This window comes from Labrus mixtus, chromosome 1, assembly GCF_963584025.1.
Source record: "Labrus mixtus chromosome 1, fLabMix1.1, whole genome shotgun sequence".
NCBI lineage: Eukaryota > Metazoa > Chordata > Actinopteri > Labriformes > Labridae > Labrus > Labrus mixtus.
Window position 1 is genome coordinate 21,549,597 of NC_083612.1, and position 23,840 is coordinate 21,573,436.

A 23,840-nucleotide genomic window follows, 5' to 3' on the forward strand; every position below is an offset into this window, starting at 1 on the left:
TAAGAATAAATAATTTGTCTAATGTCTGTTATGCAAGTCTGCCAGTGTCCTACTGTGACAGTCTCACAGAGGGAGACTTGTGCACCGTGCTGCTCCCAGCACACCATCCATTTAAATCCCACTGTTTCACAGGGTTAGATCTACATCCCCTCTGAGTATTATGCCAATTTCAGCCCCCTGTGTGTGTTGCGTATTTGGGTTTTGATTTGGAAACCATTATCATGCTTGGGTTTTTGCAGATCTACTAGGTGCAGTCTAGACTGGCAGACAGTGAATAACGTGTGCTGTTGATGTCTGTCTGCCTGGCTTGTTGTCAGTTATTTAGTGTAGAACTGTAGTGTTACAAACTACAGAATGAGTCATTCTGCCTGATGACAAGTTGATCATCAATACTGCTATCATTAAAAAACGGTATCTACAATTGTCTTCCTTAGAATAAAGCTAATGCCACATATACAGCCACATCTTTATTTCACCCAAATGGTGTTAGCAAGGTATACTCCAAAATAACAACCAGGTTTTTTACAGTCATAGCACGTAAAACAACCAGTCTGACTCAGATGTATAATTTTGTTTCCCCTGCGAGTAAAACGCCTTAGAGGCGGGTGCATACACAGCAGTCATGTTTGTTAAGATACATAGCAAGAGCTGGCCTTTTTTCTCAAGCACCAGAAAAAAACAGTAAATCACCAGCAGAGAAAATAAATATACTTATTACATTCTGCACACTGCATAGATTCACCTCCTTAACATATTGCACAGGCACAGTGCAAATGTGCAGTGCTGCACACGGGCAAAAAACATGCCATGAAAAATGACAGCAGGGAGGGGTAACTGCAGACCTGGAATATAATGGTGCGGTGGAGCGGAGGAGAAATAATCATACTTGGGTGGGGGATGAGGGAAGGTGGGAGGAGCAAGAGGAAGATGAGTCTGTGCCCTGTAGCAGGGAAATGGAGCTCCACTGCTCTGCTGCTGGGTGCCTGATTCCCCAATAACACTGCACAAGAACTCCCTTCAGAAAGGTGCAACAGCAGAACCAGAAATATGTTCCCCTTACATCCCTCAGCAATAGGAGACAGTTAAAGATACTGAAATATTGGACCGGATACACTAAAGTAGGACGTCGGGTTCCGAATATCATGAAACCAACAAAGAGCATGTTTATCAGAAACAAAATAAATGATCAGACATACCCAAGCAATGACACTGTTATTCCAGCTGGCTTATGTCCTTCACAGAATTCTGAACAGGGCTACCATCAGCATGCAGTTCCCTCTCTTGCCATTAGGTGTCTCTCTTTCACTTCGTATGGCTGAAGCTTTCTCTCACCAAGTAGAGCTCCTCTATTCCTGAGCCCCCATCTGCACATAATATATACACCATCATTTGAAAATGGCAGCTTTTTGAAAATTCACCTTGATTATCAGACATTAAAAGTGACTTCTCCAGAGCTGAGTGTCTGGCTAGGGGGATGGCTGCAGACGGCAGAACAATGCAGCAGGCTTGATATTAATGCCTGGCTGGGGTGCGCAGGGAGGAGAGAGGAGCCAGCCCTTTGTTCTCTCCTACAGCCAATTATTTTTTACGTGTGCCTCTTTTCAAAACAACAAGAGAGAATTTAATTTTAATGCACTCTCTGGAAAAAAAAGGGGGGGGGGGAAAACATCTACAATATTCTTAAACAGAGATATGGACCAGCATTAGCAGTTAGGCATATATGCACACATCTCTCTGTATGAGGCATGGACATATGACAAGAATAACAAAGAACGATATCAACCCAAACACACACAGCAGCATGACTCTTCTCATGCAAAAAGAAAAATCTTTCTCACTCCCAAACCAAAGCACATCTGTACACATATCCACCTTTTAAAAAGGAAGACCAAATTAGGAGAGAGACACCAAAAGAAAAAAAACACACAGTTATTTCATTATACAGGAATATGGTGCAGCGGCGGGGTGCATTGCTATCATGCATACACAGGATATGATGATAAAAAAAAACATATTGTAAAAATAGCAAGGATTTCTGATCAAATGGCATGAAGAAAAAAAAGCTTGGATTGCTGTTGGTAGGTATGTGGCCAAATATTTTTCTAATTGGAAGGGCACTTTATCTTGCTGTCAGAGAAGCAGTAAAAAGCGATGCTGTTCCCAGAAGGAGAGGAGCACAGCTTGCTGGCCTTTTATTAGTGCTGGAGCTCTGATATATGCGTCTGCACCCAGCTTTCATCAGGAACCAGCACCATAAACACACATACACAAAAAAAAAATGTCATTACAGCTTTCCACACTGAAACCAATATTCAACATTTTGGAGGCTATACTTTTTTGAACATGCAATCAGCAAACAAGCAACAGAAAATTACAGCCAAGAAGTGTTCTACAACAAACACACGATGCTTACAGTAACCAGGGACATTTTTGTAAGTTTACAGGTTAACACAGTGATAACATATCAATTGCAAAACTACACAAGAAAGCATTCAAATCCATAAACAAAAGAGCATGGTACAAAGCAAATAAATGCACAGTACAACCACTGTGTAAAATTTACTAGAACAACCAGGCAGTGTAAAACCATTTAGTCATGAGAGAATAGGAAAGAACAAAATACAGCATGCACACTCAACCACTGTAGCATAAACTCTTACATATGCAGTTCATGCAAAGCTAGTTTTTGCTCACAAAGGGATTTCAAACTGACTCATACAGACAGACACACAGGCACAAACAAAGACAGGAGGACTGACAGATGCATGCACATGCACACACACACACACACACACACACACACCCACGCTCACAGCACACAGGCTAAATTAAATTTCAGTCCTTGGGCAGACAACTAAACTGCTTGTGTGTGGGACCAACTCTGCAGCACAGCAAAAGCAATTCTCTGTAGATGGGGAAATTAAAGGGCAGAATCCAGCCTGTTTATGGTCCTCACTCTTTCCTCCTCTCAATCAAATGTTTTATTAGCAATCATTTGGTCCTAAAAGTCATGTACTGGGTGGGCAGCTGGTGTGATGACAGCCGCCGCTGGACAGACAACACCACTCCAGCTGATTCCAATTCCCAATTACTTACACCTGGGAGTGCAAGAAGCTCTAATTGACCACATGATAACCATGTTTAGAAGAAGACATGCTTACCTACACGTTATGCTTCCATTATGCCCATACTTTCATGCTGTTTCCAGAATAACCCTCAAAATTGTTTGTAAAAGGAAGCACATAATTGACTAAGTAGGAGCTGACTACACATAACATGTTTACTGTGTTTTGAAAAAAAAAAAATCAAAACAGTCCAGAGTGTTTCTGGGAGAAGCCTAGCCGGGATTAAATATGAAAAAAATGGATCCTTCAAAGGGAATAATAATGTGAACAAAATGAAACAATAACACAAGACTTTATTGATCTGCTATGGAGAGTGCTCTACTTTAAAAAAAAAACCACTGTGAGGTTCTGTTGGCTGAGGGCTGAGCAGTTGGAAGCATTGTACCTGCAGATTGAAGCAGCCGTTTTGTACAACTCTGCATGAAGCAGAAGGACCTTCTCTTCAGACTGGATTGAAGAGATGGAAGAAAATCAATCTGTAACCTATATCTTTCCCCTTCATATTTCATATTAATTGTCCTGCAGAAGGTGTAACTCAGTTTTTTCACTGCACATTCCATTGTGGAGGCAAAAGGCATTTCTTAAAAAGTCAGAGCTCATGTTTATTTAAACTAAATGAGGATAAAAGCATCAGTCATAAAAGAAGGGGAAGATGTAGTTATTTAATTCAATGGAAAAATCCTCTAGATGTAAATATGTTGACAATGTGCTGCTGTTAGGTCATTTACATGCATGTCCTGCCCCCCCCCCGCCTCAATGTTTCTCTATATTGTATCACTGAGGCATCTCTTTCTCCCCCCAACCCCCAACCCCCACCCTACTCTGCTCCTCTCTCCTCTGGTGTCTGGAAGCAGTAATCTGTTCCTGAGCCAGCGCTGCTGGGATTAGGCAGTGACTGGAGATAGGATATATGCGTCATTAAAGCGGAGAGAGAGCAGCGTTGCAGAAAGAGAGAGACAAAGTCAACAAAGGTGACACAGAGACAGAGGAGACAAATAACAGAAACCCACATGTGTCAACACACATACACACACACACGCACAAACGCACACACACATACGCACACACACACACCTGCACACACACTTACATGCACATTTGTATGAAAACATAAAGAAAGATCTCTATGGTTTACTGTCATCAAGGCACATGCATATTTGTTGACTTATTTTTCTTTTTATTTATTTAGTCAGATTAGTCCTATTGAGATCTAAGAACCACAACAACCAAAGTGGGTCTTTAATGGCCTGCAGACTGGCAAGTAAATCGCAAATATACAGGTATGTACATTTTGAAGCAACATTGTTACCTACATACTTCTAAATACTTAGATTTAACACTGAGGAAGTCACTGATGTTCAATATGCAACACAGCTGAAGTAAATGTCAAAAATCAATTTAGTCCCATTTTTTTTATCAGATCACAAAAGTCATCAATTTTTTGGATATCAATTCGAGAATTTTGAGTTGTTCTAATAATGAATCCTTTCAATACTTAAAAGAAAAAGTGTGTTAGCAAACATTGTACCAGACATGCTGTGGTTGTCTCACCCTTCTTCTGGTGTCCTATGTGTCCTAGCCGGGCACTTTATAAACCTGGATGGTCTTTACCACAGCTGAGAGTCCAGGCCATCCCATCAGTGCTGGACCCTACAAGGAACATTTCTAATGTGATTAATGTGGTAACATCAGGACAGACTATCAGAACACAAATATGCCATCCAAACTGGTAATGAGAACTAACCTATGGCAAGACACTACACTTCAATTCCACAATAGCAACACAGTTGCATTACAAGCCTTTGGTATAGACCAATGGTTATCAACTGGTGGAACAATTTTCAGTGGGTCCCGAATGTGTACCTTGCAAAGCAATGGTATCAGAAAGCCTATGAGGCACTTCTTAAACATGTTTGTTTTGTTCTCTTTCTTCGTTCTGTCAAATGATTTTATCATCTGAGGTCCAAACTGCACAATGTTTGATTAATTAAATCACAATAGTTTAATATCGGGTCAAGATATATCATCAAGGAATTGGTGGTGGGTCCTCAGGATGGACCAGTTGAGAACAACCGGTATTGACTACATCCCATCTTCCCTAAGAAAAGATGACAGACAGGAAAACTGAACTTTTTGAATTCATGAATTACAGGCCACTAAACACCCTGGCCTTAACCTTGTTCTTGTAAAGATTTGTTGAGCGGGATTAAAGAGTTGGTTGTGTTGACTCTCTGATAATCAGGGTCATGACTTGCTCTTGTCAAGCTGTTTTTAGTCCCTTTTTTGTCATCGGTGTAGACATTTTATGTAATCAATGTAGGAAGCGGTATATTTACATACAATGGATCTAATAACGCCAACTCCTGGAGTTTGTAGGTATACACATCCTCTGCAGGCAACGATTCCAAGTGGAAACTTCCAACTGGTTGAACATCACTATAAATTCCTCTGTGTTTTCCTTTTTTTTTAACCTGTTTGACTTCCTGATGAAGTCCTGATGCTGAAACATGTCAAAGTGTGTTTTTAAGGTCCACATGACCAAAATAAAGGCATTCAATTTGTTTAAAATAATGCTTTCACACTTGCACAAAACTCCTGAAGTCCTATTTCAGGAGGAGCTACTATGTATCTCCTGCCAGCCCTCTAGTGCCTTCCCCCAGAAAGTCCAAGCAGTCCTCCTGAAATGTTCTAGAGAATTACAGGAGTGCATATGTGAAAATGGCTAGAGACTGCCTTGGATTTTTTTTTTTTTTCTTTTGTTCTTTTTTTTTTTAAATTAAAATTTTAAGTAAAAACTAAAATGTGAGGTTTCCATTAGAATCATTTGCTGGACTATTTCTAGTACAGATGCAGTGACTCGGTTTTTTTCTGAAAACTATTCCTTTAGAACAAATCTATGAAGAACAAAATATTCACTGGTTAATGTCTAACAGAAAGTAAGCTATGAGAGTTTTGTCATGAAACTTCACAGTGATTGACCCAGAGTGAGGGAAGATCCATATCTTTATCTCTATCTCCATGGAAAAAGTTTCATTATCCCTCCCACTGGCTATCCTCATTCTTATCATTGTATGGCTTTAAAAAACCACTCACCTATTTTCTGTTTAACTAGCAAGATGTCACTTATTGGCCAGGGCCAGCTAGCACTAGCTGTTAATCCAGATTAAAGGAGAAACTTTAAAAAAGTGAATGAACAACAAAACTCAAAAGTACATGTATGACCAAATTTCCAATGTTGTATCAAACTCCCATCTGGGTTTAATTTGTTGTTGCTTTAAGTATCTTTGTATCCCTTGAAATGTGAGTTTAGGTTGGTCATGTGTTAATGTGTGTTGGTCAGAATGCATGGCTGATGAATTGTTCAGGTTAAGCTGACTTGAGATCTCCACACCACTTTAGATCGCTTTCACATATTAAGTTTTGTGGACTCGGTGCGATTCAGGGGTGAAGTTGCAACATTGTTGCATTTGTCATTTGGTTCAGTTTGCTTTCAGTTTGCACTTTGTCAAGCGCACCAGAGCCTGTCAAATGTTGTGTACCGTAGCCATGCGTCAGTTGGGGCTGAATTCATGTGGTGTAGGATACATCTGAAAAACGTTTCCAAGTTGAAAAATATACAGAAACGCCTGCTCAAGTCGGAACAAAAATTGGGGAAAGAATTAGGTGCCCGAATTGCCGACATATTTGCCATCAAAATAGGGGGCAAAATATGATTTGTTAATTTTCAGATACTTTTTAATAGGCTAATTCACATAGCCTATTTCACATCAACGTTTTGCTCAAATATAACTTGTAACAGAGACATTACACACATCATCTTCGTAGGACCCACGCTGTTTGTTGTTGTTGTTGTTGTTACAACATTCAGACTTTTTCGAACTGAAAACAGGTGAACACACTGAAGTCGGATGAATGACTTTCCAACTCGGAAACTGTGAACCTCCGAGGAGCACCTGAATGCAGCTCGAGCACCGGTCAGTAGCTGCTGTCATCCAACCTGCACTACAACCTAAAAGTAAACAAGACAGTGGAAGAATGGCATCCCGTAGCGTGCCGCTGTTTGACATTATTTTCATTTTCAAAATGGATTTAAAGTTATATGTCGGCTGTGTCAGATTAAACTGACATATCGCCTGAAGAGATGTGTAACACACAGGCATCAACACATTAACCTGTAAGGTAGACTGAAGGTTGGTGTTGTTAGCAATGCTAACGTTTGCCATGCTCAGCAAAACACAATTGACATCTTTTACAGATGGACAAATTCAACCCACAATGACCTGTATTTTGGTTCACTTCCCATGTTCGGTCTGGAATGCGTTCTGACCTAAGGAGAACCAAACTCAGGTGCACTTGAAAGTGAACCGAGATCCCTGTTTTTAAGCGGATCAGAGTTTGGTTATTTGGTCCGCACCAAAGTCTGTTTAAGCCTTCACACCACCTCAAACCAAACAAACTATCCTACAAAGCACACGTATGTTTCAAACGGGGAAAAAGGCTAAGGTGTGAATTCACCCTTACTTTACTCCATCTGTACCTGACGCTGTTAACTAAATGAAGAACACAAGGCAGAGAGATGGAGATGACACTCTATCAAGGCATATCACATTACATATATTATATATACAGTATATACAAAACTTAAGTATAAGTTAACATTAAAACATGATTTTTGATATATTTAGTGTCCTCAGTGGGTGATTAAAAGCTGTAAAGCTCCTGTGAGGAACAAATGATTTGTGTTTATTTCTACGACCCCTGTGAACACAGCGAGACATTTTCTTTGCTGATTCTTTAATGTCCATGTATAGCGTTTCAACAAAAACAAAAAAATTCTGCTTTTTTAACTTTCAAATGTATCACTTATCAAGAATCTTTGTTGTGAAAAATACAAAACAAGTCTTTCAGCAGTCTACAGTTGCCACCTACCCTGCTGCAGCCATTTCAATAATAATAACAATACAATAAAATCCATCTGGTCCCTGAAGGTCTTGATTTTGTAGTTCATAGTGAAACAACATGTATTAATTTCAGTTTGTTTCATAACCAGCTAAAAACTCCTCACAGGAGCTTTAAGTATTTCAGCTTAGACATCTGATTTGATCTGATCGTGACATTAAACACCAAACAGGCACCAAATTGGTTGAAATGCCTTCATGTATGTATTGAAAAACAAAAAAACATGCTTTACAGGCCAAAGTTTTGTGGGCCTGTTTGAAACTAAACTAAGATAAAGGACAATGACTTTGAGAGGAAGTCCTTTTGGAAATATAATACAGGTATTTTTCACTATCTGTTCTTTTTAAAGTAAGTCGTTCCAGTAGAAAATATTATGTAGCTAACGTGTTTTTCTCAGAAAGTCTTGATATTGAGCATAGGCTACAAGTGCAAAATCATGAATGGTGGGTTGTGGGATTCCTGTGCTGAAACATCAGACAAGCTGCCATCTGTAGTACACAGAAGACATGACAAGCAACAATCAGGATTTGCATGGAGGCACTCAACTGAACAAGCACTGAAAATCCACCTAGCCTATGATCGTCACTGAGTGGCCACTGTAAATACATAAATGCTGTGAATGGAAATCCTGCCATTGCAGAATACATAGACCAAACCACAGACCACTGTAACCTGTCGTCAATAAAACAAGACCTTTGAACTCTTTCCCAAGTTTATGGATGATTTGCATTCTGCTAATGCCTTACCACTTGAGAGTCAGGGAAGGAAACATTGCTCACTGCTGCAATAGTGTTTAAAATGTGAATGATGGCACTATAAAAGTACATTTTGAATCACATAAGCTTAATAATGATGGCGATGTGGAGTTTTATCCAAACATACATGTTTGCTATTTATATTGGATATTGAACATCAAAGGCTGAACTAATATGTTGAAGTTTTTTTACTCCACACGACAAAATGACCCTCAATTTCCTGTTGTGACCATTTGCAGTCTGTAGAATGTTTATCACATAAGTTCATGCTTGTTCAGTACATATGCCTCACTATTAAACACAACCTACACAATATGGTAAATATTTCACCGTCATGTTTCTCAACAGTGCTACTCTATGACAAAATCTCCACAGGGTAACAAACGGAAATTAAGCCCACAAACAATTTATATTCAGCAGCTCCCCGCAAGGTTTGAATAAGAATCAGAGTGGGTACAAAGTAAGTAGAAGTGGTGGGAGATTCCCGTTAATAATGTCAAACAGAGCGGTGGGGGAGAAAGTCAAAATAAGCAATGATTTGCAGAGCACCTAAGAAAGCCACACAAATGTTCCAGTCAACAATACAGAGCGTGCCACTGATATGACACCACAGGCTCTGAACAGAAAGACTCAGAGTCTGCCCAGAGGCCTAGCAACAGGTGACACAGACACCATCAATCAACACAGTGAGGGATTCAGATTGGTCAGTGTTTTTTTTTCGAGGGGAAGGTAGCAGGCAGCATTTTCTTTTTTTTTCTCAATACATGTTGAAAACACCATTCATCAATCATCAGAATCCTGGGTTGGTTTTGCCCGTCACTGTGAGTCAGAGCCTGTTTGTCATCGCGAACATGTTTGCCTGTTGACTCCTTTTGCACTGGATACACATTCTTGCCAACCTGTCTGTAACATACAGTTATTTTCTTTCCGTGCAACGTCAATCAAAAACGTAGTAAATGCCATTAGTTTTGCATCTTATATCAGCTGACTATACATATACATATAAACACGTTGTGACTTTAGAATGACAAATCACATTTTGTCAATATGAAGCAATGCTGAAACGAAAATGTTCCAATGTGCCTTTTGAGCTGAAATGCTGTACTCTCAAAATGCACTGTTTGGGATGGACACATGAAGCAGGATGCGTCTGAGGCCTGGTGCATAAAATGTGGGCCTGGCAGTAAGCACTGTACCTGACTCTGGAGCTCCAGGGGCCTGCTGCATCGGGCTTTAAAGCTGCTTTTGGTTCTGCTGCATGTGATTCTGTTCCTTTAGAGATCCAGACGCCTCTCCTGTAGTTCAGGCAGCGACTGAGAGATCCTTGCCTCTGGATGTCCAGCTATTGAACCACAAAAGGAGGCAGGGCAGCAAGAGTAGGAGAAAAATCAATCCAGTACACAGAGCCTATCCTCTCTGCGCAGCCAACCTGCTCACTCTGTAGCTGAGGCTGAGACCTACCATGGTTCCCCATTCTTCTAAGCAGAATCTCAGAAAATAAACCATTCTGGCTCCTGTCTAGTTAAAGGCAGGCCTTTTACCCACCTTTATAAACTTATTCTGTGTGAGGACTGCAAATTGCTGAATTCTCTTCAAACAAAATTCAATTACCAGTATTATTGAAAACAAAAGCTTTACATTTGCACAATGAAAAAACACTTTTTGAATGCTTGTCTGCAGCTTTTATTGTAAGACATACTGGATGATCAGTACCAATGCGGAGTAGAAAACTCAACAAGGTAGATGTAATATATGTTGATTTTTAAAATCAGCAAGAATTTAAAAGTTCATATTTATCAATTCGTCTAAGAAAAATTCTCCATTACAATCAAAACATGTTATTATTTAATATAAATTTAAAAAAACATATAGATTTCAAAGAATATTTCACTATTTAAGCACATATGTAATGTAATGAACAATAAATAACTAGTTAACACAACTACAAGTTAGACAATAACATTTCATGAAATAATGAAGAGTTGTGGCGATGGAATACGCTTTGACAACAAGTAGATGGTAGGACTTAAAGTTGGTTTATAACAGACCACAGACTGTTGGCTGCCCAGTGAGTGAAAGACAATAATAGCCACGGCATTAATTAATACAACCTTGCCGTGCTAAATCACAGGCGGAGAAGGGATAGAGGGGGTGAGAGAGAGAGAGAGAGAGAGAGAGAGCAAAAGACAGTGAGGGAGAGAGAAAGAGGAAGGAGCTTGGGAAGGAAGAAGGGAGGACAGTAAGAGGAAGACAAACAGACCTAGCTGCTGGATCACTTGGATGGAGGCTTTAGTCCAGAGCGCTTGATGCAGTAGCAGCGTTGTTGTTGTCATAGAAGAAACCGAAGGCAGACAAGATGGAAACCCAGATAGGAACCAGGACAAACCTTTTTTTTTACCATCTGCAAACGGACTGGCAAATACTCCCTGAAATTAACAAAACCCAACAATGAAAAAGACATCTATATCCATTGCACTGATTTTTCTTCGTGTCCATTTTTTTTTCCTTTGGAATAAATCAAATTAAAGAGTCCGGTGGTAATTCCTGAATTAAAAATACAGATTATGCAGAAATCCATTTCACGGAATCGCTAAAAACGTGTCTCATCCGTTAGCACTCTCTTTCTGTATGCGATCCACACCGATAACCCTGGTCTTGCTTTCTTTCCCTCACAATCGCTCCCTCTCTCTCTATTCTCCCCTCCTAAACTGATCAATACTTCATTTAAATCATGACATTAGCACACTTCTACTGGGGAAAAGAGGGCGAGAACAAATACAGAAGAGCTTCTTATGTTTAGTGACACAGTAACTGTTTTTCAATGTCAGAAGATTGTAAGATAACTTCAAAATTTAATGGGGGGGGGGGGGGGAAACAAAGAAATATATATAAGCAAGTAAGTGTGAGGGGGCTGTGCTGTTTTGGTTTGAGCTCCTGAGCCTCACACCGATCAATACACATTTAAATCCGGGCTGAGGAGAGCTATCACAATATCTCGTCTCATCAGAAAAAGGCAAACACACAATCCCAATTATCATCTCAAATGACCAGAGTCGAGGGGACACATGTTGGATGCTGATAGAGGCATATTTCATATTTATTCAGCAAAATTTTTACATTAGCACCTGAGCGCATAATTGCCTAATATATATGCACACTCACACTTTTATCTATTCACATAATTCACAATGAGCGCAATCAATACTGCCCTCGCCATACCCTGGTCCATGCTCATAAAGTGCTTCTGCATTAGATCATATAATAAGCAGAAAACCCCCAAAAGAGCCCGTATAATTTCCTGGCGCTCATCAAATAGCGAGCGAGAGTTACTGGCTAATCTTTCCGTTCGTCATTAAACCCGGATATTTACCTGAGCAGTCTGAAAGTCGCGGGGCCTGGAGAGGGAGCAACGCATCTTGATGAGAGTCTTTGGATGGTCTGATCCCACAGAGATAACTGAGGAGAAGCCGATCAGGTCAGGTTTTTTCTCCATTGCGAATACGGGTGAACAGAGACGAGGACAGGAAAAAAAGAGAGCGGGGCAGACCGTAAGCCATACACTTGGTGGGAAGTGGTGGAAATACAACTCAAGTCGATCACTCGGGGGGACATGCACTTACATATAGTCTGGCGCCAACGTCAACCAATGAGCAATTAGGCAGACAAAAGTAAAGTTATTGATCGGGGGTTCAGGTTCTTTTTTCAGGGCTAACTAGCCTGCCTGAGGTCGTGTTATGGCTGCTACAGCTGTGGACTGCAAGACAGGGAAAGTCAGTACGAGGGGAAGTTGAAGGAAGGGGAGGGCAGGTCTTTCCCTGCTCAGGCCCTGAGCTCTTGAGTTAGGCACTGGACATTTTTCATTTAAGACATTATTGATTGCCACATGCCTAATACGCCTTCATTTGAAGCAGTCACTGACAGAAGGAACAGCACTTAAGAGAATGCAAACATCAAATCAAAGCTATTATTGAAAGCAAACAGTCTTCGCAAAGCATCAATGACAATTTCTATGAGCGTTTTGTTTCCAATTTGCAGGATAATCAGAAAGATTTAAGTCAGGGAACAGCCTGAAAATAAATTGTATTTAATACTTGCGGTGTCATTAAGTTCAAATGAGCTGTAGAAGTTAGGCGGTGAAGAGAGCTGCCTTAGTTGAGCTTCAAACACAAACTTTCTGCTGCAGTATTGCACTTAAATGTAATGTGAAAGCTTTTAAAACTACAAGCTGACTTACTGGAAATGTTCATTAACCAACAGCTAGCTGGCCCCAAAGACTGAATTTCAGTCAATACAAGTTGTCGACTTGACTAATCAACATGCTTTGCTTCTAATCATGAAAGTTTGTATAAAACTGATGTGCATCTTTAAAGTTCTTCCAACAACCTGCTAGATAACAGTAAATAACTACACTACGACGACACCACTACAACAAGTCTTCCTGAGACACTACATGTTCAGTATTGTGAGAATATTCAGACATATAACAGATCATATGTGCCATAGCATATTTAATTGATTGTTACATAAGTGATCTTCAAAGCCTTCTGAATGTCCATCAAATGAAAAAAGAAAAGAAAAACACTTTTATTTTTTATAGTTAAAAAGGTTAGAGAGTGCAAATTAGACAATTGTTTTTTAATATTTCCCTTCTAGTTGCCATGTTTAGAAGATAGAGTAAAAAAGAGTTAGTGAGAACTGCATCTTAGTTGTTGGTAACATCAAAAATTACTTTCTTTTATCTTTTGGTATTCTATATAAAACAGTGTTTACCATTAGGAAGATGCAGAGAATGTTTGGTACAAGTAATGAATCAACGAGCATGTATGCAATGGCAATGTTTTATCCCTTTGCTTTAGCCGGCGCAGTCTTTTTCTTGTTTTGAAAATCAATTCTGAGATTTCAAAAAAAAGAGAAGCATGATAATGAAAGGGCACACAAAAAGCCCCTCTCTCTGAAGCGATTACTCATTCTTCGCAGCTTCCATTGCCTCTGCATCAGGACACCTTTAATATTTGGACGTCACTCTAGGCTAAATCCCTAGCAACCACCATAGCAACATACTCTGAGTTCAACGTGCAATGCATGACAATTTACCTCCTGCCACTGGCCAGAGAAAAAATTGGAAGAAAGGGACTGACATGCTTGAAAGACCAAAATTAAGTTAAGCTTAAAGGACAAAACAAATTGTCTGCAAAAATGCTCAACAACCAGATGGTTGTGTGTGACATATGCCAAACCAAAAATGACAGGACAAACTATAAACATGTGCCTGAAACAACTAATGTATAACACAGGCAGACAATTCTAAAGCAATGGGTATTTGATTTATACCTGGCAGAGAAATATAGCTTTTGCACACTACTTTCCTTTTATGCCCCATCATTTTAAATGAAAAAACAACACTTTAATTCTTATGAAAAACATGACCTTGTGTAAACATAGAGGCTATGGGCTCTATGATACTGTATCTGCTAACCATAGATTGATGTACATACATCTGTGAGGATTATCAGTTTTTTAAGCACCACATGGGAATCTGGAGTGCAACAGTCTGCAGCATGGGCAGTAATTTGAGTTCTATTAGTTTGTACTGATGTCCTGTTCTCCTGCAGCAGTCCCTTTAGAGCAGTGGTTCTCAACTGGTGGATTGGGTCCCAAAATTGGGTTGCAAAGTCGTTTTCAGTGGGTTGCGAATGTGTGATCGGGAAAAAATTGTTTTAAAACATGTTCAATTTGTTCTGTCACCTTTTGTCATTAATGACGTGGTGGTGGGTCCTGAGGCTGGACCAGTTGAGAACCAGTTTTAGAGCATCTCCATAGAAAGTTGGGTCATTCCACATCTCTTTTTTTCTTTCTTGGCGTGCTCTAAAATAACCATTTGAGTAGAAACTACCAGAGTACACTTGGTCACTCCGAGTTTGCAGGGGCATAGCATTGAGAAGGGCTGATCAACGTTGAGTTTATCTGTGTCACTTAAAACCAATGAACACATACCTAGTTATCTGTGACAGAGGTCATTGCAACAAAAGAAGTCAATTCTCTGATCACGTTTGGGTGAATAATGTTGAACTAATAGTAATACTCATAGGCAGTGCTGCAGTGAGACATTGCACGAATGTTGGATCATTGGAGTCCATTGTGACTGCTTGGAATTAAAATGAATTATTAAGAAGCTATCAAGACCATGTTCAAAAGCCCATAGGATGGGTATTTGATTATGTTTTCATGCATTATAGTCCTTTAAAAAGAAAGTATCCCTTTAAAACACTAGGAAAAGATAAACCCAGCCCATCCATGAGTATTTATTGCCAGTCAGGGCAAAAACACATTCACTTTGGTGCTTTGAATGGCTATTAAACAAGTGTGGAGGTGACCTCTGGTTTTAAGCGGCTGTATCTCTGACAGCCAAAGCTGCAAAGGCCATCCTAAATGGATTTCCTAAAGTTTCATTCAGGAAAATAAAAATGGAAAGCAGCGGCGAGGCTGTGTGTTTCTGTAACACACTGAGCTGCTTGGGTGCTTAAAAATCCCTGATCTTTCTCTATGTAGGACTTTACTGGTGGTGACCAATGTTCAAAGGCGTACCTCAACAAAAAAATAGGATATTTAAGAGACCTTGAATATCTAATTTTATGCATCAAGGTGGTGGTGTGTTAGGATTCATATGGTTTCTATTTGGCGCACACCTCAGTTTGTCATGTATCCTTTAACACAACCAGAATATATTTTCAGTGAGTGAAAGCAGACTTTTGAGAAAAGATTGAGTATTTTGTTGAGATATAAAATGTAAAATACAAAAAAATATGTCAAGTTCAAATGTTGGAAATGAAAATGAATCATTATTGCCCTTAGCTCAACAACAGGAGAACATGTGGCAAGTAGCAGCTGCACTCTGAAGATGGCTAGCTGTTTAATTCATTTTGCCACTATATACAGAGCACAGCCGCACTCTTATTGGTTAAAGGGTTGAAAAAGCAGTGTACATTTTAATGAAAATCTGAAAAAAAAAAAAAAAAAAAAAAAAACCTTTCCCGACCCTTTAGCCTTTGAAGTGACAGGGGCTTTGTGCAGGAAAAGGCGAGGAAGGCTCAAATGCTGGGCCTGAATCAGCTAGATTGCATCCCATCTTAAATGCAATTAATGAACCTCACAAAGGAGGATTATGCTGACAGGATTATTTTCAACAACAATGCAACACCCGCAGCCAATTACAGACATACACACATGCTATTCAGGCAAACGCTAACCCTCTTTAATTCAAGCATACAACAGCTTTCTGACCACTAGCATTGTGGAGTGTCCACTGAAGTGACTACTGCAATATTCATTTCACCATGACAGTGATTTTAAGATTTAATTAAGTTTCATGTTTATTAAATTATGCATGTTATGTTCCTTTACTATTCACTAATCTAAGTGTGCTTTAGTCTGTCACTCATCTCTTTCTGGTTTCACCTAAAGCCATCTAGTGTCGAAACAGTGACTCAATCTACTCCTGTGAACTTTGCAGAGGAACGGAAATGTTTGCCTTCCACCAACATTTGATATCAAGCCCCTGACAACGATCTCAAACTGACTGCAGGCAAATGAGAGCTGTCTGGTACTTCTCCGGGCAATGCTAAATCAAATTAGCGAAAGCAATGTTAATTTCAAGCAGCATTTCATTAAAAAGGGAAAGATAATCAGCAGCAAAGACTCCATGTCCTTCTGACTAATCTAATAATGCTGCGTTTGTTTGCTTAAATCACATTTAACGATTAAGAAGCAGAGACAGAGCTAAGTCATGTAGACAGAGGGATCTCATAATCTGCCTGTCATGGCCACCATCTGATTTCCTGTCATTCGTCACAGTATGGATGAAGGGATAGGCGATTGTGGTGTGTCAAACTCTCAGCTGATGTTTTGCATGGTGCACTAGCCTCAGGATGAGACTGCTCATCTAAGAGAACAGGGTGTTCAGCTATCACCTTACCTTTAAAAGGCCCCAGGACTGAACCCAGGATGCGAAGAAAAAAAAAGTAATCTTCTGAGGCAGAACCAGAGATCAAAAAACATCTGTATAACGTTAAGTTCTGTCATGTCAGTTTGACATCTTCTGTTGACAGTGGACGTCTACTTTGATTGATTCCCCTGTATTAAGTTTTACAAAATACAGTAGGTAATGCTACCTGGTAAAAACAATCTGTATGAAAACCCTTTTTACTATTATTTTTCAATCCATGTTTTTGTTAAATTACAGCCCAGTGTCTAAAACATTACAATTCAGGGGATTTTTGATATCCAGGTCCTCCTCATTCAACACCTCTATGACATTCTATGACCTCTTTTTAAAAGAAGTTGATCATCATTTATGTGTGGAAGTCGTTTTGAACCAAGACAGTGATCATATTAAGTTGGTTAAAAGTTATTACTATGGAAAGTACTGTTGTGTATCTCTTGTACTATCTCTACAAAATTGTTAAAACCATGACTACTTTATAAAGTATCCGAGTGTCTTTGTTAAGTTTATATGGCGGCCCCTGCTGACATCGCGGTGGATCTTATCTCTTTGTTGATCCCGTCCTTACATGTGTGTCTCGTACATGTATTCTCTGACTAAATCTAGTCCTGATCCTTAAAAGGCTAACATACTGCACACTGTGCACGTTTGCTGTGGAAACTGTAAACAACAGCTCTTTCTATCTGCATGCTGTAAATTGCTTTTCTGGAATCTGACCCAGTGGCAGCGGTAACAGGTATTAAAAATAACTATGTAGAAATGGTCAATCTTCGAGTTGATGGTCTGCTTTGCCCTATCAGCTTATATAACAGCATCCATTTTCAATTGAGTCTCTTTTAAATCCAGCTAAAAGCTCATCATCTTCCACGTAAGGAAGTAATCATATTCAAGAATCAATTCTCAGGTGGTTGATACAGTTAAATCTAAAGCTAATGTTTGATGGTTTTCTGTATTTCCCTGTATTTAGGAGATAGTCAGGTAGCCGTGTTTCTTGTGGTGAGTTTGCTGTCTGTAACACATTTTGCTGCATAACATTGCAATGGCTATTTATTTCTTTTCTAAGGGGATGGCTTGCTGAATAAGGAATAGGGAAGGAAAACACTTATGTTGAATTTAAAAAAAACTCATCAGATCCTCCTCCCTCGGAAAACATTAAAATAACTCATTCCTCATCAGCAGCTACGATCACTTGAATGGAATCAATCAATTGTGTTCCGCTTGGCTTTGCTCTTCTTTGCTCTTCGTTTCCAAATCCAATCTCTTCCATGTCATCTCAGAGCACATTTATAAGAGCCCAGCCTCTTGATTATCTCCCTCCCGCGCCCCAACTCCCCCGCTGCTGCATGCTCCAATGTATTAAATTAAATGAGGTGTCTGTCCAGGTCACCCTAGCCCCAGCCTCCCACACCCCCCGCTCTCACTGCTGGTAATCAAGGGAGAGGACCCCTCCCTGCTGGTTTTGTGCCAGCCAGGCTGCATAAATTAGCATTAATAAAGGCTTGGAAGGACCTGCAGTAAAGGAGGGAGGGGGGGACTGAAAGGAGTCAAAGCATGAAAAGGGGAGAGAGAGCTGCAGTAACAGCTTCAAAACGAACATCCACAAAAGGTTACATTTCTCTGTCGTCTAACCGTCTGCCTTTTCATACCTATCTTTCCATTCTGGAGCCTAGCCTCTGTCTTTCTACCAGCTATCTCCAACAGACAGGCTGCTGCTCACAGCTCTCAGGAGTAAAACAGTGGTGGCTTGGGTTCTGGCAATAAATGAATCATAGATGAGGTTGTGTGAACACTGTTAACATAATCCCATGGCTCTAGCTCAAAAATACTGCATGGAGCTAACATCTTTGTTGTTCATCAAATATTGATGCAAACATAATTATTTAAGCACAAGTTTGCAGATGGTGTGAACATGTAGATACATTTCAGAGGCAGAGGTGTGTTAGTGTTGACTTTATGAAGGCACATTTGATTCTGGTGGATCTTATTAGTTTTAATTACCTAGAGAATAGATACAATTATCTTGTCCTACTGCAGCATTAAATGTGTGTGACATGTGGTATATTGCCAGTATTTGCACATGGTGATTTGACCATGATTATGTATAAAAGAAACTGTCAAAACAGCATGATGATGTACAGCATGCTGTTGTAGTTTGCTCGTCTCTCCTTTGCTCTCTTGTAATCATTTGTGAAAGCTATGACAATTACAGGAAAGATTATCGTATCACTTCATTCTACTGCTCCCCAACTGTAATTGCTTAATGCATCTTTTACTGCTACACTGCTCTCCTCCTCTCTATTACCCCCTCTATCTCATCATTTCTCCCTACCCCTCCTTTTCTCATCTCATCCACTGCAATCTCATTTACTACCAACTTATTCCTGGCAATCAGAGTTGAACTACAAGTAGGCCTCTTATCCAAGGGAAGCAAATTGGCAAAATCGGCCAAAAACTACCCAGTGGTATAGCATTTTTTTTTTAAGATTCACACAAGACCTAATGTTAACAAGTTATCCCCAATATAAGAGTGGAGCTCAAAACACTATGTCAACATAATGCATGCAGCATACGCATGTGTTGGCGATGATTGGCTTGCAGGATACAAGTTTGACTGAAGCACACCTGTTATAGCCAAATTGTATTTTAAATTGAAAAATAGGCTGGGGCTCCAGTGGCCGAGTGGTTAGTTTGCGCGTCTCATGTACAGAGGCGCTAGTCCTCTACGCGGGTGGCCTGGGTTCAAATCCGATCTGTGGCTACATTCCTGCATGTCAGTCCCCACTCTTTCTCTCTTGGATTTCCGACCCTATCCTCTGTCCTGTCTCTTCAATAAAAACAAAGAGATATGGTATATAGATGAATATATACGCTGGGATTCTAAAAGCAAACAATTATCATGTCCTGGTCCTGAATATGCCAATTAAGGGAGTGTGTGAAAGGACAATATTCAATCATGAAGGATTAGAATGTGTTGATGATCTACCAAAGCAGGGTGATGTCGAGGCTTAAGTGTACATTCTATCTTTTGCTGTTCTATGCTCATAAAACTGAGGGAGTCAGTGATGTCAGCGAGGTCCTGGCCTCGGTTGTAATTAAAAAAAAGCTTTATTATCAGTGCAATTAGGACCATGTCATTTCTTTCCATGCATTCAACTCAAAGTGATCTCAGCAGTTCTCTCTCTCTCTCCTTTTCTTGTGTGTAGCAAGCACAGTGTGATACTACAATTATCGCTCTATGCCTGTCATTAAAAGTTGTCCCAACCTCTCTATTAATAAGACTGCAGAAAAACTAGGATACGGTCACGTCTTCATGCTGGCCACAGAAATTAATCATATTCTGGGTCATGTTTCAACGAGCATATTTTTGCCATTGTTACAACAATATGGACTAAACTAAAGCAAATTCAGTCATGTTCACATGTATAAATCTACAGCTATAGGAATTCTGCTGGTCAAAAAAAAGTGCAGAAACACAAAATCTGAAAGTCAAGATGCTTTCAACAGTGACAAGAGGACACATGTCCTAAAATAGTCTTAAAAATCAAAATGAAAAAGAATCATGATAAAATCACGATCCTGACATAAAAAATTGTGATATGATATTCTTGTCATATCACACATCCCTCATGCCAACACACATCTCCAGGCAGACATTTTTCAGTTATACAGTTACTCTTCTCTTGACAGCAGCTTCAGAAGAGCTTGTTATGAAGGCAGAAAGAGAGGCTTTTGTTAAGCAGCAGACCAGTGACAGTGATAGTACAGCAGAGCACAACAAAAATGCCTTTTCTTTAATTGACCTATAAGGCTGGTAGGAGGACATGCTAACACCTGTTTTGTGCAGTACCTGCGATTATTTCTACCTCCACATCTGTACATGTAGTATCAGCGGTGTGTTTGAGTGTGTTTGATGCAGCAAACAGCACCATTGTGGACTTTCTCTAACCCTGAGGTGAAAACAGCAGTTTTCAACAGTCGCAAATGTCAAAAAAAAACAATCATCTACACGACATGGTTATAAACTTCACAGATTAATGATTACTATCACTGCCTCCAATGTCTGCTGAAATGATAAATTAATAAGCTAATACATCTGAAATATTCAGACAAACTTATTGTTTAAAAAAATCCACACAGCAGTTTCACGTGTGTACGGGCACGTCTGTGTGAGTGTTTTTACACACACTCTGTTTGCCAAGATGACACCATTTGGATAATCTTAAAATAGAACTGCATCTCAAAAGCACAGCAAAGTTTAAAGGCATCTAGAAAAGTCCTAACTCTCCTGGGATTTTAATTAGTGTTGCACAGTCAACAGTATATAGCAACCTACTTCTTTCTTACTAATAAACAAAGCCAGACTTCTTTTCATCATGAACTTAAACACATCGCTGGTGCTGATCAGAACAACCACTCTTTCTCTGCTTTGTTTCAGCTCTGGCATCTTGTTGTGCATGATGTGATAAAAGAAATGTGGTAGAGAAGAGGAAATTAAATATGTGACAGATATCAAGACTTGGCCTGAAGAGAGAAAAGGGTTCCTGGTATTTGAAGAACGTGGAGCTTGAACCCAAATGTAAGTCGTTTTCTTTGCTTAAAAGGGAATTCAAAAGCATGACCCCTTAGGCAAGAGTCATGCCAATTTTAATAACCTTTTGACTTGAACACAGACTGTTTTAATATTTCAACACTGGTCTTCTGCTGTTCCTAATATTACATACTTTCTTTCTTACACAACTGCATATAAAAATGTTGTTTTTTTTAAATAAAAATGCTTACTTAGATTGAGGTTTACGTATGTACATATGAGTGCGAGTCCAGCACTCAAGATTTCATTGAGATCACTACTGCAGAGAAGTGCAGGACAGACAGGAACTAAAGATGTCTCAAGCTGTTCTGATGGTTTGTTACTTGAGATCAGAAGGATAAGAATGAAGGATTATCTAGGAACATTTTCATAATCCTAAAATGAAATGGATTTTTTTTATCCACCGAAAATGTTGCAGTGCTGCTCTCCTTTACAGCCAGATCACTGAGTCTAACTTAATACACTGAATTCTGGGAATCTGTTTGTGTTAATGTGTGTAATTATCCAAAATTTAATAAAAATAACTTTGAAGAAAACACTGAATTCTGTAAAAAGAAATACGAGAAGATAAAAGAGAAACCCAAAACAGCATCTAGTATTAGAGAAGTACACAGAAAATACATAAAGTATATTACAAAGTATAACTGTAATTGGGTAAGGGTTCATTCTTGCCTACAAAGGACAAATAGAGGAGTAGTAAGTTATGTCAAAGAGTAAGATAAGTACAGCAGTAATTATAGACAGTAGTATTAAGAGTTCAGACACAGACCCAGGCTTAGTTAATGCTATCTCCAGGTAGTGATTGCAATGATGTATAATAATTTTAAAAAAGTGATACGCTAGTAGTAGTGATGTGAAGGAACATTGCACATAGTATAGCCCAGTATTGAAATGTTGCACTCCACATTATACAGTATAAAAAAATAATAAAATGATTGCACCTTATATTAAAACCAGTATTACACATGATCTGAAAGTTAAACTCAATTTGTCCTGCAGCAGAAAGTGAAGGAGTGATACAGTTTGATGGCCACAGGTAGAAAAGAGTGCCCGAGGCGTTCCCTCACTGGTGCTCCCAGGTGGTCTCAGTCTACAGTTGATGGTGCTCTGGTAGGACTCCAGGGTGGTGTCCAATGATGTAATTTCTCTGTTTCAGCATTTTATATTTTGTCGTTGTGCAATTTTCAATTAAACATGGGGTTTCATTGTTTCAAAATCAGCTTTTCTGTTTTATTAACATTTTACGCAATGTACCAACTTTTTAGGAAGGATTGTTGTATGTCATGTTGTAGGATGTTTATCGATTATAACACATTCAGGTAAATTTCCCCATTGTGGGATAAATAAAGGATTATCTTAAATATAGATGTCTGATCAGAACAGGCAGCCCTTGATACCCACATTAAAGCAAATAAAACTAGATGACAGAATCTTTGGAAGTATGTATGCAGTTTTTACATTATCTGTCGGCTGATTGTCTCGATACTAGCTAGGAATTTCATTACTGTACTAAAAAGCTTTAAAGAGCTTACATCAAAAGGGACGATTATATATCCGTATGTACGTCTACATTGTCACCATTAAGTGCAGGTGCTGCAAGCTCCTGTGGCTGTTTGTTAGTGTGGACAGTCATTACACGTACTGTAGGATAAGTTCAAATAAGCATCCTAGTCAGAGGACTTGTTGCATGTGAAGACTCATATTTTCTCAAAGATTTCAACCAGGCTACACCGTCAACTGTCCCCTCTGCAATCGCAGCACTAAATAAACTAGCTAACTACATGTACAAGATACAGCCTCAACAATCATTCATCCATCCATCCATACCCAGTATATTCTCTGTCTGATGTTACATGTTGTGCTGTTATGTTTGTGTTATGAGTCTACTCACAGTGGAACATTCACTGAATCTGTGAATTTGAACATCACAATTGGGACAATAAAGCTATCTATCCTATATTACTAATAATTAAATGTTTTAAAATCCATATTCAGTTCTTGAACACACATAAAGTTTGAGTTAAATATTAAAGCCCAAATTACAAAAATTATAACACCAGAAGTCACTTACAGAAGGATGAACTATTAGTAGAAAAATAACACTGTGGGTTCTCAATGAATGAAACCAGTCCTGCTGTTATCCCCCATCACTCTTTCAGCGTGTCTTTATTGGTGTACTTCTGTACCAAGAGCTTGACTCTCACACGCCTGCAGTAAAATCTCTCACCTAACACACTTCTTAGTAACCTTGAGGTTACAGACAGCCACAAAACACAAGAACCTACCGGTTTATAGAATCCCACCTCACGCACTACAGGAATAATGGGAAAACTATTTAACTGGAGTTCATGATTATAACTATTCTGGGAGGCCATTAAAAATGTCCTTGTAATGCGGACTTCCAAAGTTCTGTG

The 23,840-nt window shown here is 39.3% G+C and overlaps 1 long non-coding RNA gene across 6 annotated transcripts in view; it reads right to left on the bottom strand.

Annotated features, from left to right (window-relative positions):
• Positions 1–23,840, bottom strand: part of LOC132974339 (uncharacterized) — a 95,533-nt gene that overhangs the window by 42,814 nt on the left and 28,879 nt on the right. For 4 of the 6 annotated variants that reach the window (XR_009673114.1, XR_009673111.1, XR_009673113.1 and 1 more), the window contains 3 exons: positions 11,100–12,295; positions 10,036–10,181; positions 4,677–4,775 (listed from right to left, as the gene is read on the bottom strand). This is a non-coding gene — a long non-coding RNA (uncharacterized LOC132974339). The remainder of the gene's footprint in view (positions 1–4,676; positions 4,776–10,035; positions 10,182–11,099; positions 12,296–23,840) is intronic. The other 2 variants (XR_009673112.1, XR_009673115.1) reach the window with 2 other exon arrangements.